The sequence below is a fragment of the Rhinolophus ferrumequinum genome, chromosome 3 (assembly GCF_004115265.2).
Source record: "Rhinolophus ferrumequinum isolate MPI-CBG mRhiFer1 chromosome 3, mRhiFer1_v1.p, whole genome shotgun sequence".
Classification (NCBI taxonomy): Eukaryota; Metazoa; Chordata; class Mammalia; order Chiroptera; family Rhinolophidae; genus Rhinolophus; species Rhinolophus ferrumequinum.
Window position 1 is genome coordinate 32,556,111 of NC_046286.1, and position 14,841 is coordinate 32,570,951.

Below are 14,841 nucleotides of genomic sequence, written 5' to 3' on the forward strand. Positions count from 1 at the left end.
TTTAATGTCAGCCTAGTGAGACCCTGAGCAGAGGATCCAAATAAGTGATGCTCAAACTCCTGAGTCAAGGAAGCTGTGAATACATTGGTGTTCTTTAAAGCCACTAAGTCTGTGGTCATTTCTTAGGGCAGTGGTAGAAAACTGACACAATATTCAAGGTGCTATTCCTAGGGCATTGGCCTAGAATCTCAGGAGCAATGACTGAGCTGGTTTTATGGCTTGTAGTTTGGATAATTGGATCCTTGCTTCGATTCTTTGAACACAAAATCCCTCTAAGAGTGGCTCTGCCAAACTCTTGCCATTGTCTCTCTTAAGAGAAACAAAGCCCTCCTAACTGGGGGCATTCTTCCCTGTGCCAGTTCCCTATTGATCAACAATAAATAAAGTTCCCTATTGATCAACAACAACTTACTGGTATGTTTTGGATTCCTTCTTGCCATGTTCTGTCTGAATATAATATCGGTCCTATTACTTTGCAGTGAATCTCTCCTCTCTACGGAAGCACATGTGTGTGAGCTACCACCTTCTATTTATTGTGATAATTTTTGTGTGCTGCGTTAAGCCTGCTGGAATGAACTTCCTTCAACAGCATGCAGCCTGGTCTTGTGTTTTCTTCTGAGGCTGTCTTTTCTAATTAAACAGTTACCTGGCCCAGCATTCTACAATTGGGCCTGTTGGGTCACTGAGGTGATATAAAATCATCCTGTCCAAGAACATTTAGATAAACATAATAGGTAATGTTAGTTGCTTTCATTTTGAACATATAATGAGAAGCATTTTTAAAACTTTAAATTGCTATAAAAATGCCTCCAATTCTTTTTAGGAATTGATTTATTACATAAACATGCATTATTTTTTAAAACTACTCAAAATACTAAGAGATTTGGCATCTTCTAAGGTATCTAATGTCAGTAAGAGACAGGTAGCAAAAAGTTCCACTTGCGTTGCAGGTACAGGTGTTAAAAAAGGTCGGTGGTGGTTCAGGAAGACAAGGTCGGGGAGGTCACGCTATCGTGCTGCCTGAGGGAAGACAGGAGGGCTGGAGAGGGCTGGAAAGTCCCAAGATGGGAGGAATTTAACCCAATAACAAACTTGGTCTCAAAATGTCTGAGACCGGTGCTGGTCTTACCATGATTTTTATAAAGATGCAAGCTGAGCCACAAGGCAGTTGCCCTTATTTTCTGTAAATGAACCAAGAACTTCAGGCTGTGTGAGGCTGACTCCACTCACTTTTCAGAACCATGAAATTCACTTAAACTACCCATACTATTTGTGTTTAATCTTTATTAAGGAACTCTAAAAAGAATGTACTAGAAATGGAAACCAATCTATAAGTACAGCAAGTGCCAAAAACAACAAAATAAAGCCTCTACCAGATACTTTCCAAAATTTAGAATAATTAAAATGCAAAAGGCAAAAATAGTTTCAGAAAAGAAGAATGCTGACCTTTTCAGCTATTCTGCCAAAGCAGTGCTCCTCCTCCGGCACGGAACAGCGTGGCTTAGCCGATCACCAGGGGAGAATGAGCAGCTGCTGGTGTCCTGCCAAACCCCACCACCGCACTGCAGGCGGTCCTGTAGGCTGTCACGTCGCTGGGGTCAGGTCACTCGGAAGACGCTCAGGCATGAAATGTCATAGCTATTTCCATAACCGAAAACTATTTCTCATTGTTTCCCTTCAAACTGTACCAGATAAAATGTTCAGAGCATGCTCAGAACCAGTTTAAGACCTACATATCATGACTGAATTAAAGCCCTCTCAGAAAACTTCCTTTACTGCAGACTTGCATCCACTACAATTTATAATATTCTTCACGTTAGAATCACTCCCAAATGGCCCTCCAGATGCATACTTGTCACACTTTAAAGTATTAAGGTGCCCGTTAACGTGTAACTCATTAAAATGTGTTAATTACTGTTGATACGTTCATTGCTACTTGGCATTAAGCCATCTCCTGTGGAGCGATCAGGCATGTCATCTTTATTGTTGCTGGAGCTTTTATTATGGAAATTTGCAGAATACCCGAAGGTAGAAGAATAGAGGGGGCCCCCATGTACCCATCACCCAAGTTTAACAGTTGATCCACCAATATGTATCAACAGTTGTTAATTTCTTTTCATGTATCCCCTTAACACAGTTTTTCACCTCTGAGATATTTTATGGCAAACAATTTCAAAGTGGATGTGTGATTTTTTTTTTTTATATATATAGAGGAGTTAAGCAAATTTCAGAGAATGGGTCCCTGGTTGGGCAGCCTATGTAGCTGGGGGTGACACTAGTGGGGGGTGGGGAGCAGCATGTACAAGAAGCGCTAGTCCAGGGCTGGGATACGGAAAGGTGAATGCACTTTTTTTAAATATGTATTTTCTGGAAAAGAAACAACTGATCTTGACTGCAAACCAGATAAATGGTCTTGTTCTTTTAAGGTTTTGTTTCATCTTAAGTATAGGAAGCCTATATTCATGTATTTCAAGGGATTTGTTTTAGACGTAAAATTCTCACAGTTACACTGAGTTTATAAACATCCTGTTGAGAACTGATTGGTTCTCAGTTCCTCAGTTTTATAGCCTACTGTTTAAGACCAAGGACAAAAATTTCATGAGTTTTAGGAAATACGTTAAAAAGTTTTATCCTTTACATTCAGGAAAATTATTATTACTGGTTCAGTTCTCTTTGATTTATAGTATATTTACATTTATATTCCTTTGGAAAAGTGACAAACCTTTGGGGAATGCTCTATTTCTTAAATCTCTCATTCCCAAATGTTCAACATACAGTCTTTCAGATAGTCCCTTGTCTATCTTTAAATGTAAATACAACCCAAGTGAAGACCTGCTTTGTCACGGAGCGGTGTGAGTCACGCATCACTGCAGAGGCATCCTCCTTGCCACTCAGCTACTCTGTGCCCATGTGTGGCTCCCGGCCCTGCCCACAGCTGTCAGCCCTGCCTCCTGTCAGTGGGGTAGTGATGTTGCTGGCTGTGGCATGGCACAGGTGAAAGGAGAGGGCCGTACTTCCTGTACCTCTGCGTCTCTTACTTACAGCCCACTGTTGCTCATGCCAGGCTCTCACTGAAGGGGTGGCTGAGCTTGTGTTTGGAACAGCCTGGAACAGGGAACAACTGCACACTGACATGATAAGGTATTAAGGGGAAAAAATCCACAGGGCTTTTTTACTTCCATTATTGGTTTCCTTTAGTTACTGTGGCCTCACCAGGGAAGAAGAATTTCCCTATCCCTTCTACCAATCCAGTAAGAAGAGGCCATATTGTGTTTTTAAGGTCCAAGTTCTCTTTGTGTCTCTTCCTCACCAGAGAAGTAAATAGCTATCGTAATTCAGACTAAACTGGACTGCTTCTGAAGGAGAGAAGAGGAGGGCCCAGGCTTTGGCTTAAAGTGGGAGTGTGGCCCATTTGTACCCCACCTCAAGCAGTGTCCCTGGGAGAAACACCCTGAAGGGATGGATGCCAAGTGCCACAGACTTGAAAACTGTATTAGTTTCCTAGGGCTGCCGTAAGGAAGTAGCACAAATAGGGATTTATGCTTTCACTGTTCTGGAGTCCAGAAGAATGAAATCAAGCTGTCTGCAGAGGCCTACCCATACTGAACCTGTAGGGGAGAATTCTTCCTTGCCTCTTTCTAGCTTCTGGTGGAATGCCAGCAGTCCTTGGCATTCCTTGGTTTGCAGGTACACAATTCCAATCTTTTCACTGGCCCATGACATTCTCATGGTGTGTCTCTGTTTTCTCGCTGCCATCTTTTGTAGGGACACCAGTCATACTGTACTAGGGGCCCACCCTATTCCAATATGACCTCAGCTCAACAAATTACATCTGCAACTACCCTCTTTCCAAATACGGTCATATTCTGAGGTACCAGAGGTTAGGACCTCAACATATCTTTTCAGGAAAGACAGCTATTTTGGGGGGGGTACACAAGTCAACCCGTAATAAGACCCCTGGCACAAGGTGCCTGTACCAAGCCTGGTGTGGAGGAAGCAGCCACCAGCCTCGGAATAGGCCAAGTGAGCTTGAATAATGACTGTTCTTAGCATCAGCCAACTGAAGACCAGAGGCTCTCCTCAAATTTTATAAATTGTGTAAGCGTTTAGAGACTCCTGTACAACCTCAAAAGGGGAAGGGAACCTCCCCACTCCATCTCCACCATCCCAGAAAATACCACTGTGTGTTGAGGGAGCTCGATGGGGCGATTCTGCGCCCGAGTTCATGGGCGCGGATTCAGATGAGGACGCTTGACGTTGCTGCTCTTAACACTCCCTGGGCGGTCCCCACCTCCAGCTATTTCTCGCTGCAGTACTTTCTCTCCAAGTGTCCCATACTTTTATTTACTTTCCAAAGTTGCCAGTGTTCTACGTTTAGAATACTCTTATTTTGTCATTTGAAACTTTTATGGCCTATATACATATAGGCAAAAAAGAGTCCCTTCCTAGTCCAAAATGCCACCTACTCCTGGTCAGCATGCTAGGTATTAAAACATTGTGCAGTTCCAATTTTTCTTGAATATCTCCTATATAAAATTTGTAGGATGAACGTAATCCCCTACCAGACCCTATAAGCAGCGGGGAAAGGAAAGAAAAATGTAATTCCTCTCCTCAAAGAGTCAGTCCCTGGGGGTTGAGAATATGGGAGGCTGAATTGTTTTTCTTCCGGTTATGTAAAAATCAGAGATGTGCCCCATTTCTGCTCAAATTCATTTGAGGTATCACCACTGTGATTTCTCCTTAGTTTTAAAACTAAAATCTGTCTACAGTTTTTTTAAATCTCATAAATAGCAACCTCCCACTCAGAGACAAAATGGAAACTTCTGTACACTGTTCTCTAATCAAATCTTCACACAATGGCGCAGAGGGAAAAAAAATCCAACAAATAAAGCAATAACAAGAAAACTATAAAATCATGTAAATGTTATATAAAAGCATTTTAATTGTACCTGATAATACGACTCAATATCAATAAAATGTTGCTAACCCACTTTATTTATTGAATACTTTTTAAAAGTTCCTCCCTTGAAACAATGAGAAAGTGGGGCTGTAGAATATTGCCCTTCACTCTTTCTTAATGGAAAATCTTTAAGGTAGTTTTAGCAATCTGAATGCAGGCTCCTTTGACAAAGAGCAAATCACTTTATTTTTAAAATATATATGTACATAAAAAAATTTTTAGGGCTTTGTGTATTTGTGATCCAATGCCTGAATATACCCATAGCCAACCCAGGGAAAATGACTGTGATTTATTGACTCATTTACTCGAAGCTTTATTAGCCATAACCTATTAAAATGTAAAGGAGGAAAGGGTTGCGGTGGGAACCGGAGGATGACGCCTGATTCCGTTGCGTGTAAGAGCTGAGAGCAGGGCGTTGAATCTGCAGTTGCGGGGTCACACCAGAGTGGGGCAGATGTTATCTCTGGAGTAATGAGATTATGTGTTGGAGGAAAGATGTGAGACAAAGGGAGGTATTTACCTTAGAATCATGGCTATTAGATCCTGACCATGGGCATTAGATCTCAAAAGCCCTTAGAGATTATCCAGTGTTCAGCGGAGTAAACAGCGGTGCAGAGACCAGTAAGAGACCGAGCTGCAGATCTGCTGCTGCTTCGAAGCTCCAGGGCGGGTGCTAAGGTGGCTTGACTTCCAAGTCTGAGCTCCTAACCCTCCCGGCCCACCCCCCTCATCGCTTCTCTTGAAACTAAAGTTACCATGTCACCAACTTAGAAAAGGAAGTTTCCAGTTTTATTTGAGGAGTATAGGTTATATCACCGATGTAATATTTTCCTCAATAATCAGCCACTTGAAAGTATACCATATGACGTAGATGAGATCGGTAGTCAGGCAAATATCTTCTTAACTTGAGAAGTGAGTTGCCAGCCTCCATTCCAAAGATTCTCAGCAAGCCTTCTTGCTTTCTTCACTGTGTATAGAACGTAAGGGGTGCAGTCAAGAACGGCATTCTCCTCCTGAATGTCTGAATCTGTTCTCCTGGGCTCCAGCAGCTGGGTAACACTGTAGTGCTTCCACGGCTTCTTTGCCCCAGCAGTTGTCAACTTGAATTTATTTCCCTACACAATCCAATACCCTCTAACAGGCATGTTTGCAGTATATCATACTCTAATACCACGAAGTACAGACATCAGCAGTTGAATGGCCTGGTTACGAAAAGTTTATCAATTCCATAAAGTTTATCAATATTTCCTAATTTTAAAAGTATTGATGAAAACTAAATTACATATTGGTTTTAAAAGTATTAATGCAAACTACGTGACATATCGGCAATTGTTTTTTATAAAGCTACTTTCCTTTATTTGACTATTGCCAAGGAAACAAACACACAAACAAATAAATGCAGTGTACTCATGATATTTTTCTTAAGTCAAACCAAGCTGTTAACAGGGTGAAGAGTCAATATACAAAATATTCAATGAAAATTACACAAAGCCCCTCTAAAAAATATCATTAGTGCAAATTCATTTGTCATTCATATTCTTGAGAACAAATAACTGGTGAAATTCAATGATAGGCTCTTCACTTGCCACCTGTGGGGACAGAGCCCCAAAAAGCAGTTTCCAGGCTCTTGGCCTCACATAGAAAGGTGCTGGCTCAGGTAGTAAATGGCCATCGACTGCGATCAAATGGCCATCAGCTGTGGCTAGTTGGCCGTCAGCTGTAACCAGTGAGCCATTAGCCATGAATATAACTGCCGTGGCTGGGCTAGCAGAAAAAGGGGGAGCTAGCAAGAAGATGGTGGCTGAGTCTGCAAGCGGTACAGTGAGGGTTGAGAATTGTGTTGCTCCTGGTTCCTGTGTCTCCAACCCAGCCGCCAGTGAGAGTATAGTGGTATGACTCCCCTACCTATGGCTCCGTGGGTGTTCCTATTTGGCCTCACCATGTCCTGCGTTCTTGTGTGGGGAGTGGGACCAGAGACCCCTCATGAGACCCCACCTGACACCCCGCATGACACCACCTGTAATGTTTATAGTGATTAAATAGTACAAACATTTCTACCCTGCACCTTAGGCTTCCCAGCAACCATACGAAGGGTGGAATTAATGGGAGCTGGCTGGTGATCATGGGATATAATAATAAATGGTGGATGTTTTAGAATGGCACACTCATCATCAGCTTCCCCATGATGGCTGTTTCTCCTTGGAACTGTTCTCCCTCCCAGGACAAATGTGCCCCCTGTGTATAGAGAGCACCCCACTGTCTCCTGTCAACATCAAAGTGTTGATAACAAAAATGGACAAAACTCACTCCGATTCACTCCCACATAGGGCACGTGTCCTTACGAACCTCATCTGTGTTATGGTGACACGCCCCCAGCACACTGGGCCCAGGGCCTGGATGTGTCAGGCCAAGGCCAGCCTGGGGTCCCTCTCAGGAGAGGTGGCTAGACAGTGGGAAGCTCCACACCTTCTCACGGGGCCCATGGATGCCTCTCCTCCTTTCCCAGAGTGCCACCAGCTCTGGGCAAGTTGGATCAGAAGCTAGAAATAGACACTGCCAAAGCATTGTAAATTCCAAATATTATCCAGAGCAGAGGAGAATAATTAACAAATTAAATAATTTATATTTATATTTCTGCTTATGAAACTTAATCCTTCAGAGGCTCTTGAGAAATAGCTGTAACTAAATAAGAACATGAGCTATGTCTGAATTCTCCATTCAATTCCTGCAAGCCAGGAATTCAGGTTCATAAAATCTTTTCAGGAGATAAAATTTCTCATCAAGGTGGAAAGTCTGACTTAAGGAAATAAATAACCCTAATGGTAGAAGTATCATATAACTTGGCACCTGGAATAAACCAGAGACATACTGTTTCTCGTTCTCTTATTTCACAGCTAAGGAAACAAGTTCAGATAAAGGTAAGTGTAGGAAACACAAGATCACAGAGGAAGTCTCCCACCCTCCAGCGTGAGACTAAAGTGACACAACCAACCAAAGCAGCCTGCCTTGATTCAGCTCTCCTTCATCAGGGTGTCCATCCCCAGGGTCGGAGAGCAGACCACCTGAGAGGTGGCAAATAGTTAGTTGTCTGCCAAGAAACAGGCTGCCCAAGGCCCAGGGAGCTCTTAGAGTCTGAACTGGGTTCTAGCCTGATGTCTTTCCTATAATTACGAAGTAGCCCTTTCAAATGAAAGATTGACATATTTATTTGCCAAACTGATATGTAGAATGGCTTACTGTTTCTGTACACAGTTTGGAAACTATGCTACCACTGGCATTTATTACTCAAATACGTCTGGTAGGATCATTTCAAGTTTGAACATCAAATTATCAGTCCAAGCCAACACATTCATCAACTCCAAGCAGAATTAAATCTTAATTTGTGAGAGTGAAAACATTAGCTTGAAAACAGGATACACTAAAATTTTTTTAAAAAGCAGACTTCAAACTTTACTTACTTTGTACCCATTTTTGTTCTTAGAATTAAAAAAAGAATGCATTTGACAATTCTTCCCTACTAGTAATGTATATAAGTATGCATACATAATACACTCAAACCATCTTGAATAGATACACACACACACACACACGCACACACATGTAGGAATGAAAAGGTTGTACTATTAGGGCTGTACCCTTAGGGAATAGTACCCCCCACTCCCACTGCACCCCCATGTATCAATTGACAGGACAGACTGGCATCTGCTGAGGAGATAAATAGCCCTCATGTTGGGGGCACCAGGGTCCTTTTAAGATGCCAACAATCCCAAACCTATTTCGCTAGGATTATTTCTTTGATAATACCACTGTCTCAAAAACTTAAGTGGCCTCTTCCTCCTTCCTTTAGTTTGCATGGGGCAATTCAACTGATGTAGTTTGACTGTTCAGCAGGCCTGGAGCCAGGGGGAAAGGAACTTGGTCAATGTAATCTGGGTGTCCAGAAGAAGTGGGGCCAAAGATACTACCGGAAAGTTTGGAAGGCTGATTACATATGGAAGAACTGGGCAGATTAGTACATATGTTAAGGGTAATAGGAACCAGGCTTCTTACTGTTAGAGAAAAGGCATACATATATGGAACAGGAAGGCCAGAATAAATTTTAGAGTATTGAATTGGAATTGGAGGTAGAGCTACCATTATGAACGTTTGGTTTTCAAGGTAGGTAGGTAGGTGATAGATAGACAGGTATTTGTGTGTGTGTATACACATGCATATATCACTTAGTTTTTTTCTTTCTGCTGATAGAGCCTAGAAGTAATGATGTTCGTGTAGCCATGAACACACTAAACTCCCAGATCTTGGTTTCGCAGTTGTTCCCTATTAAGGGAACCAGGGCTCTTAATAAATGGCTGATTGTAGGGCTGGGGAAGGGAAGGTACAAAATGAGCCTGGAATATTTTGATTTTGCCAGAATGAAATGATGTGTTCAAAGAATAATAAGCAAAGGGGCACAGGAGCCAGCTTCAAAGGTCTACCACTAGCCAAATATGAAACATTTTCAGGATAAATGGTAATCCATGTTATGCTGTAGTAATACATATGTGGCAAAATATACTACTGTCTCTGGTAATTTGGCAGATGATGTGCCTCTGGACTTGTAATTTTAGGGGAAGAGAGTGGTTAATATTTCCTGTGTTTCACAAATTATCACAAGTCAGATGGGTCCATAAATAGCTGGTGAGTTTATAAGCAGGAATAAAAAAGGAATAGAGTCTAGCAACTCAGGACTTGTGACATTGAAAGAAGCAACTGCTAGTCAACTCCAAATAATGAATGATAAAAATTAAGAAATTTATTGAGTTGTGTCAAGGGTGAAACCAAGGATATGACTGTCAAACATACGGTTTATACCTCTGAACCGATAAGGAGACACCCAGTAAATCCTTTCAGTTGTTAAACAGAGGGCTCCGGGAAAACAGACTGAAGAATGTGGCTGTCTAGAATTCCCCAAATGTTAACTTTTACCACATCAGACTTATCGTATTTACTATCTCACTGCTCTGCCCCCACACCCTACATAGGCACGGGCACCTGTGTGCGTGCACACACACACACACACACACACAATTTTTCTGTACCCTTTGAAAGAGTAAATTGCAGGTATAATTCCTGTTATCTCTAATACTTAAGCGTTGATCTACAAAAATCCCACAGCTAACATCATACTTAATAGAAAGACTGAATGCTTTCCCCCTACAATCAGCAATAAGACAAGGATGTCTGCTCTTGCCACATCTATTCAACGTCACACTGGAACTTCTAGACAGAGCAACAAACCAAGAAAAAAGAGAAAAAGGCATCCAAATTAGAAAATAAGACATAAAATTATCTCTATTTGCTGATGATACAATCATGTACACAGAAAATCCAAAGGACTCTACTAAAAAAACTAATGTTAACAAGTTCAAGATTGAAGGATACAAGATCAGTATACAAAAATCAATTGTATTTTTATATGTTAGCAATGAACAAACCGAAACGATATTAAGAAAACAATTTCATTTACAATAGCATCAAAGAGAATACAATACTTATGAATACATGTTTTAAAGGAAGTGAGAACTGTATTCCGTGAACTGCAAAACATTGTTGATAGAAATTAAGGAAGACCTAAATAAATCGAAAGACATCCCCTGTTCATGCACTGGAAGATTTAATGTTGTTAAGAGAGCGATACACCCCGAATTGGTCTACACATCCAATAGAAACTATCAAAATATCTGCCTCTTTTAAACAAATTGACAAGCTGACTACTCCAAAATTCCAATGGAAATACAAGAGACCAAGACTAGCCAAAACAATTAAAAATAAAACAAAACTGGAGGATCCATGCTTTTTGATTTCAAAACTTACTAAAACCTATAGTAATTAAGACTGTGGTACTGGCATAAGGATAGACATATAGACCAAAGGAATAGATCTGAGAATCCAGAAATAAACCCTTACATGGCCAATTGATTTTTGACAAGGGTAGCATGATGAGTCAATGGAGAAAGAATAATATTTTTAACAAGTGGTGCTGGGACAACTGGATATCCACATGTAAAATAATAAAGTTGTGCCTAACCCTAACACCATACATAAAATATTACCTAAAAATTGATCATAGATGTAAGAGCTGAAATCATTAAGCTCCCCAAAGAAAGCACAACAGTATATTTTCATGACCTTGGGTTAGGCGGTGAATGGTTTCTTAGATATGACACCAAGAGCACGTGTGACAAAAGAAAAAATAAGCTGGAACTTCATCAAAATTAAAAACTCTTGTGTTTCAAAGGGCAGCATCCCGACAGTGAAAGACATCGCATAGGATGGGAGAAAATATTTACAATTTATACATCTGACAAGGGACTTATATCCAGAAATATAAAGAACACTTACCACTCAATAATAAAAATACAAATAGGCAAAGGATCTGAATACACATTTCTCCAAAGAATATATACAAATCCTAATGAATATATATATATATATATATATATATATATATATATATATATATATATATATATATTCCAATAGGGGGAAAAATGCAAATAGGGTAAGAAGGTATATAGTATACCTATATACTCATATGTATTAGAAGGCATATATGCTCATATACCCTTCTATTCTGTTTAAATTTTCCCTATATACATGTATTACCTTATCAATTAATAAAGATTTAATTTTAAAAGGTTCAAAAGATGAAAATCCTTCCAGGCCCCAAATTCTATTATATCATCATTCTACATAATACTGTTCAACAGGGAATCTCCAAGAATCCATTGATAAATTGAGGTCTGAACATTAGAAAATGGTTGTTCATGTGATTTGAGACTTAGGTACTGCTAAATATTTTGTAAACCATGTGTTTGTCACCAGAGAATTGGATATCATACAATGTACCATAGAATAAGTCTGGCTTTTTCTTTCCAAGATGAAATGAGTAGTCTACAAAGACCAGTTTCTTGAAATAAGTGGAAAAGTTTTCGATGAATGCCACTTTCCCTAATGTAGAGAAGGCATCATGCTAGAGTAGAAAATACATTGTTGTTTGTATCAGGCTAATGCTTGAATCCTGGCTTACCACTTAAATTCTGTGTGATCTTGAGCAAATCACATTATCTCTTGTAATCTAAGATTCCTCCTATATAAAGGGGGAGTTACTTCTGCCCCACCAGTCTCATGAGAGGTTGCAGGGATCCAGTGAGATAATGAGTATGAAGATGTTAATCAAGTCCAGTGATTATTAATAATTTCAGTACTCATCATATGTAGATCATGGTTGAAAACATCCTAAAAAGGAGTAGCGAGGTATTCAAGCGTCAGCTTTCTAGAGTTTTCCGAGAAGACAGAACAACTGAGCAGCCGCAGTACACGTACTGGTTCAGAACATGTGGGGATACATGGCTTACTAAAGTGTGCAAACTGATACCTTAATGAAACATACGAGATGAAGCCATTTGGCAGATATCCAATTTTAGGATCGTGGCGTGGTGCAGAAAGACTCCGGGTGAGATCTGAGATACTCAAATTACTGAGACCTCAGCAACTCACAGTTGTGGCAAACATACCACTCCATCTTGCTTTGGGAAAATTTGTCATTTCAAAGGCTGGTGTGAGAAGAGTATGGAGAAATAGCCTAATCAAAAGGCAATTTTAACTCATAATTCAGATTAATGGTGAGTATGCCTGTTTCACATGTGATCCCAAATGAAAGGAACAAAGGAATTCTTTTTTCATAAGGTAAAGACTGCAAGTGGAAGAGGGTGGTTTCCGAGGCCTCAGAGAGGCAGGAATAGAAACGTAGCGTATACATTTCTGTAAAATTTGCTGGCACAAACTCACACATAAACCTATATCTCCGAAGATGCACTAAAACTTTTATGCATTTAAGAGGTATTATTCGTATGACAAAAAGGTATTGCTTAATAATTCAGCACATGCATTAACCTAAGAAGGGTTTAAAAGTCATTTATTGGAAAGAGCAATTTATTGTCAGCCCGTTTTCAAGTGGTAATTTTATTACCATTTTATGCCAAAGGTTATCATTTCTCTCTTTTATATTTTCTTTTACATCCAATTTGATATTTTTATGAGACAAATTTAACAATAAATCATAAGATATTTCTTAATTACTTTTTTACCTCTGAGTTTTCTCACTCCTCTGCTGTTCAGTTTTCCTGGATTATATAACAGAGTTTCATCAACAACAAGAAATTAAAGAGTTTTTTAAAAAAATGTTGCTTGTCTAATATAGGCTTAGGGAGACTTACTAGAACAGAAACTTGTGTTAAAATGAAAGTGGGGACTGGATATCAGTGGACAATGAGCTTAACATGCACAACAGAGTGACAGATGCTTTAAAAAAACCCAAAAGGCAAAATTAACTTAGGTTCCATATATGGAAATAAAGTGCTCGGAGCACGGGAAAGTTGTAGTTCTGTTTTCTGCTGATCAAACCACAACTGAGATAAAGAATTCAATTTGGGAAAACATCATCGAGGAGAAATATGGAGAAGAGCCACCAGAACAGAAAGAATCTGGAAACAACCAAGGGAGGAAGCACAGAAGGCATTGGAGGACTGGCCTGAGGAAGAGAACAAAAGAGGGAGAGAGGACAATGATCAGAAAATAGACAAAGAGCCAAAGGTGACAGGAAGTGTGAGCTTATGTTATATTTATCCCACAGAGCTAGGATTCTTGTGCAGAAATCAGAGGGGAGTAAATTAGGGATTAATTTTCAAGTTATGTTCTAGCAAATATACCTATCTAAAAATGGAATCTGCTATCTCGGAAAGTCACCATTCCTCCATCATTCAAGGAGAAAATAAATGGGCATCTATCAGGGACACTGTAGAAAGGTGCAGTCTATGGAACTTGGTGCAGTGATGCAAATGTCTGTGATTTGTCCTGTCAAGACAGTAGCCACTGGCCACAGGGCGCAAAGAGCCCTTGAAATATGACTAGTGTGACTGAGGAGCTGAATTCTTTTATTTTCAGTAATTATAATTTAGATTTAAACAGCCATGTGAACTCAGCGCCTACCATATTGGAGAGTACAGCTATCGCGTCTAGAGAAGTCCCTGATTTGGACTGGAATTTGGAAAGAAGCACCTCTAACAGTTCTAACCCTACCTCTCAATGCCTCCTTCACGCTGCCTCCTTCCCTCCACTCCCCGCACTCCACTCCAGTAATACTAAATTGCTTACGTTTTCTTGAATACACATCTATTTCATGTTTGTAAACGTTTTCTTTGCATGAAAGACCCTCCTCCAACGTGTTCTATGTTTCTTCATCCTTCCTGACATTCTGAGTTATTCTTCTTCTTCAAAACCTTTTCTGAGATCCCAACACTATGTCTTTTGTATCTTGGACCTATATCTCTTATTCGGTGCATCACACAATATTCTAACCAATTGTTTACATCTCCTGTCAACCATGAAAGGGCTGAGGGCAAAGAATTCCAAGCAGAAGGAACAGCAGTTGAAAGTGCTTGGTGGAGAGGGGTGTGATTAGTATGTTTGAAGAAAAGCCAGGAGCCAGATGGGAGGCAAAGGGTAATGAAGGGGTCTGTGGTAGGAGAGGAGGTTCACGGACAGGGCTGGGGAAAGGAGTCAGATCGTGTCGGGCTTTGTGAGCAGTGATGATGTATTTGGAGTCTGTTCTAAGTATGACGGAAGTCATGGGAGGGATTTGAGAAGGGAATGAGCATAATCTTGCTTATATTTTCAGAGGATCACTTGGGCTGATAGCGGAGAATATGTATGGGAGGGCAGCAGTACAAGGCATGATGTAAGCTGGGAGACTAGTCAAACTATAACCTCGTTCGTCCGGGTGAGAGATGCTGCACTGTTCAGTACGGGAGCCCCATATACCACGTAGCTACTGAGCACTT